Here is a 5,903-nt window from a genome sequence, read left to right on the forward strand (position 1 = left end):
TTACGATCCACAGACATGGAAAGGGATTGTTCAAAAACGAACACAGTATGTACTGAGAAGGGAAGTCCGCTAACTGTCTTTAATATATGAAACAGTAATGACTATTGCGAATTGGTCTACTTCTAAAGGAAGGAGATCTTAAACTGACAGTGCAAAGATGGTTAAGGATAAATCGCACAGCCCATGGTGCTCAACTAAAAGTGAAGAATATTGCAAGTGAGGCTAGTAATCAAGATTAAAATGCCTTAAATAGCAGTTTTATTGTTGTCAGGAATTTTTACTGTGTTACATTAATGTTTAAAACTCATATTCTAGTTCTGTGTACCTCTTTTATAAACATGTCCTTCTTTTATGTATGTGTACCTATTTTCTGTATGAAATAATATACTAATTTTGGTATATATATTTTTTATATTGAGAACTATCTTTAGCGCAATGAAACAGTTGTTAAATTATTTGAATCCCACCACTGCCTTTTACAGCAATCAAAAGACTGTACAGACAGAAAAACGCCTATTCTGGGATAACTTGGAGAACAACTGAAACACTGAATGGAATGACTCTATACCCGAGCTTGTGGAGGTGGGTAGTGCAGGCGGAGGAAAGAGCAAAGCTTCCTGTGAGGCACTGGTTAACTCACTCAAATGCCCCCCTGATGGGACCACCTGGAAAAGCTACCATTGTCACCACTGCGAATACAAACACCATGGGTCTCAGCTGTAGCTGATGTCACCTGGAGTGCTCCTGGCCAGAAAGTCACCACTCCTGAAGCAAAAGTCCCCCATGCAGGCTATAGTTGCAATTGCTGGCATCAGGAGAACTCCTGGCTAGTGAGTCACAGATTCTGAGGACTCGACTCTCCACAGGTGACTGCAGCCTCCAGGCATGCCCCAAACAGAGAAAGCTTCAGCTCATCAGCTACCGCTCAAGGTTCACCTGCTGTCCTTGGAAGCGTTGCTGTATGACACGCCCCCCACTCCTGATGTGGACCCTTGCTGTGACTGACCCTCCCACTCCTACAGGTCACCTCTGCTACTGCTATGTACTCTTCCCACTACATAGCACTTCAACGCTGCCATCCCCAGCCTTGCACATATCCCTGTATATGTGCTTTGTCAGTACGTGCCCTACAACCAGCTCAGCGCTTCACCCTTCTCAAGCCTAAAGTAATTTCAAAGCTCTTAGGCTGAGAAATGATGTCAACTGAACAGCATTTTTCTTTTCTTTGTTTTTCACTTTTACTATATCTGTATTAATTTTATAGCACTTTAATAATGCATGTTCGAATCACTAATAAAATATTTGGACTTCTCTTTTCATTTTTCTTCTGTTTTCTCTTCTTCATTCCTTTTCTCTTGCCCTTTCTCTCCTTTTCTTATTCTTTTGTTTTGCAGTTTTTATGAAGCCTCTCCTGCACCACTTTACACAATCAGCTACCTACACAAGAGCCAACCTACCTCCAACCCTTATCAGCTATATCACAGTAGCATGGGGAGAGAAGAATATAAGTGTAGATAATAAAATAGAAAGAAAATCAGACACAAATCTGCATACAAAACCAAAATCAAAGATATTTCTTAAGAAAATATTCTGGAATTATTAGACAAAGTATATAGATTAATAATATCCAAGTACTTCCAACACCTGAAAAGGGGAATCAAAGAAGTTACAGGAAATATAGGAATCCTAGAAAAACAACAAATAGAAAATAAGAAGATTGATTTTAAGATAACAGAATTGGAAAACATTTTAAAAGAGCAAAGCATTAGAAATGAATAAACAAAAGGTAACATTCGCAAGCTTGAAGAAAATTCCCTCTGACATCTGCTGAGAGAAAAAAAATCAACCAAAAGAGCAAAGGAACCTAAAGAAAGCCTCAGAATGATGTGGGACAGTATCAAGAGGGACAGGAAGGCGCAAAATCTCTACAGAGAAATCATTACAAGAAATCAGAAGAAAACGCCATAACACTATAAAAGGGGGGAAAGTTTGCTATTCAAGAAACTGATAACCCCAAGCTCAATACTTTTGAAAAACTCTATATCATTACATATCATAGTCCAACTCTCCAATATCAAGTACAAGAAAAGAACCCTGATAACAGCTAGGGAAAATGAAAAGTCACCTGTACAGGAAGAGCTCTTGACCCACGGGATCCAGGACAGGTACGTTCTTCAGGAACAATAGTGGGAGCAGTGATACGATGAGGATAAGGAGGAGGTACGGGGAGAAAAGCAGATCAGATCTCAATGACTGATGTATAACCACCCCACCCCTACCCGGGGTAACGAACTGCAGAAACATGGGTGTAGGGAGACAGTGGACAGTGTAAGATATGAAAATAATAATAATTTATAGTTTTAAAAGGGTTCATAAGTGTGAGAGAGTAGGGTAGGGAGAAAAAAATGAGGCCTTGATAACAAGGAAATGTTTTGATAAAGATGAAAGCAACATATGTACAAATGTGCTTGACACAACGGATGTATGGATTGTTAAAAGAGCTGTCAGAGCCCCCAATAAAATGATTTGAAAAAAATAATAAAACTATATAAACTGAGTTTTCCAGTAAGAAGATAATGTAATTTTATATATACAAAACTGAAAGGAAAAACAAACAAGCAAGCAAACAAACCCTGGCAACCAAGAATATGAGATAGAGTAAAAAGGAGAAATAAGAATATTTCTAGATAAGGATAAAGTAATGAAGTCTTCAAAAATAACGCCAGCATTACTAAAAAACCAAAAGGTAAAGGAAACCCTTTCAAATAATTATCAACAGAAGAAAACAGCCTGAGCTCAACATACAACACTACCAAGAAATAAATAAACTTAAATGTTTTCAAAGGAGCACATAAATGTAGAAAGAGTAAAGAAACCATAAATATCACAAAGCGTCAAAATGACAGGAACAAATCCATGCATACCCATCATGAAACAGAAGGTTTATGGATTAAAAGAAACCGTCAACAGAGGGAATCAGACTGATTAAAAAAAAAGACTTATTAATACACTGCCTATGGGAAACACAGATTAGACAAAAAGAAAAGAATAGACTGATAATCAAACGATAGATAATCATATCAAGCTAATGGTTACCCAAAACAGCAGAAGTGGCATTTTAGTGTCATATAAAATAGGCTTCAAGGCAAATCCTTCATGCGAGACATAAAAGATCAGTACATAATGTTTAAAAGAATAATAGAGGAAGACTTTATAACCACAATAAACATAAACACTTGATGAAAGACCCTTGAAAGGCATCAGTCAAATTCTTACACAGCTGAAGAGAGAAATAGGCCACAACAATAATAGTAGCAGGTTTCCATATACCACTCACAAGAAAGAAACTCAAACAGCACACAGAAGAACTGAAAAACAAAATTAACCAACTCGACCTCCTAGACACAAACAGAGCACCCCACAATGTGTTATTTTCCAGTTCATAAGGCATATTCTCTAGAATAAACCACAACACGAACCCTAAGCAATGGAAAATATTGATAATTTACTATTCATTTTCCCAGACCACAAGGCTATAAAAATAGGAATCAGCAATATAAAGAACAAGATTGAAAAAAAATCAAATGTTGGAACCTGAACAACACACTCTTTAAAAACTATTGAATAAATGAAATGAAACAAATGAAAATGAAAATCAATGTCCCCCAAATTTGATAGACATAGCAAAAGCAATACTCATAGGAAAATTGGTAGTAATAAATGCAGGCATGAAAAAGAAGAAAGAAGTAAAATCGCCAAACCAGTGTCTTTACAGCTATACCAAATGGCAGCAAAACAAACCTTCAACCACCAGGAGAAAATAAATCATAGAGATTAGAGCAGAAATAAATAAATTAAAAGCCAATAAGAAAAATCAACAGGTCAATAAACTGGTTCTTCAAATGCATAAATAAAATTAACAAAACCCTAGCAAGCAAACATAAAGAAAGAGGCGTTGCAAACATCAAGAAATAGAGATGAAAAGGGTGACATCACAACAGTACCAAATTAAATAAAAAGATAATAGCATATTACTCTGAAAGACTGAGCACCACTTGTTCTGTCAGTTTGTCGTACTGTAGTGGCTTGTGTTGTGGTGAGGCTGGAAGCTCTGTCACTGGTGTTTTAAATGCCAGCAGGGTCACCCAGAGTGAACAGGTTGCAGCAGAGCTTCCAGACTAAGCACACACAAGGAAGAAAGACTCCCCTGCCCACTTTAGAGAAAATAGCAATTGAAAGCATTGTGGATGGCTTAGGTACATGGTTACACAGAGGAGACCTGATGAAGGGAAGTGGAACTTTGTCAGAGGTAGTCCCAAAAGATAAGCACGTTGGGTCAAAGGACATTAAAAATGTGACTGAATTCTCAGAGTGGGGTTGAGCACGGTGACAGGAGTCCTGGAAAACCTATGGGAATTTGGGTCTCCATTTGCTGAATGGGCACAATTCAAGGTAAGGAGAATTAGCTGTAAAAATATGCTAATGATTGAAACTTGAAATGTGAAAAATATGAATCTATGGACATTGGAAGTCATTAAAAAAGAAATGGGACACATAAAAATGGATATCTTTGGCGCTGGTAAGGTGAAGTAGACTGGAATTGGCCACTTTGAGAAAGAAAAATCATATAACTTACCATACGAGGAATAACACAATTAAGAGTAATAGCTTGACATTCTTAGTAAAAAAGGACATTGCAAAATCATTCATTAACTTCAATGCTGTCAGTGATAAGCTTATACAAGAGGGTACCCAAAAACAAGCTGATTTTTTTTCCAGATCTATGCACTTATTTATTTATTTTCCTAAACAACCTTATCAACTTCAAAGTATCCTCCATTACATTAACACATTTGTCAAATCTTTGATTCCATTCTTAAAAATATTTTTCAAACGCATCTGCTCGGGTAGCTGACAGCACCTCCCTTGTTGTTTTCTCCACCTCTTCTACATCATCAAATCACTGTCCTTTCATGTCCCTCTTCATTCACAGAAATTAAATTAAAAAAAAAAAGAAGTCGCAAGGAGAGAGGCCAGGTGAATAAGGTGGGTGGGGCAAGAGAGACATATTGTCTTTTGCCAAAAAACTGGTGCATTGAGATGGCTGCATGAGCAAGTGTATTGTCCTGGGGGAAAAAACCCACCCCCCATCTGCCACAAATCAGGCCTTTGTTGTTGTTGCACACGGTTAGTCTATCTTTTCAGAACCTCTAAATACAAAGCTTGATTAACGGTCTAATGAGTGGAATAAATTCCAAATGCACAATGAGTCAACATTTTCATCCTTTCAGGAAGTTGATGAATGTCCAGAACAAAGTTGGTCATCAATCAACATTTAACCTTTGCTGAAATGAGAAAACCACTCATACACTCGACTTTTTCCTATAATGCTGTCCTTGTAAGCTCTATTCAACATCATAACAGTTTCTGTGGCATTTTTCCCTGAGCAGGAAACAAAATTTCACAGCTGCACGCTGTTCTCTTAAGTCAGCCATCACACAAACGAGGTTTGAGCAAACTACTTTTACAAAAAACTCACTGTGACCAGAAAGAACCTTCCCAGGTGATGCCACTGGGTGCACTAACCAGAGTGAGTTGTCTGATGCTTGCCTCATGGAGAAATACAGATTACTAAAGCTCCATCCAGGGGAGATTTATCATTTTTATTTGTAGTTACCCACTCATATCTGTCTGCCTTCATAGAAACCCAAATAATACAACCAGTACTCAAATGTATGCACCAACCACAAAAGACAGTGATTAAGAAACTCAAGAATTCTACCAGCAGATTCAGTGTAAAATTGATCTAACATGCAATCAAGCTGCATGATAATTATTGGTGACTGGAATCTAAAACTCAAAAACAAGAAGGAAGAAGTAGTAGTTGGAAAATATTGACTTGG

The sequence above is a fragment of the Echinops telfairi genome, unplaced genomic scaffold (assembly GCF_000313985.2).
Source record: "Echinops telfairi isolate 266 unplaced genomic scaffold, ASM31398v2 ScPeMD7_7467;HRSCAF=8505_0, whole genome shotgun sequence".
NCBI classification, from domain to species: Eukaryota; Metazoa; Chordata; class Mammalia; order Afrosoricida; family Tenrecidae; genus Echinops; species Echinops telfairi.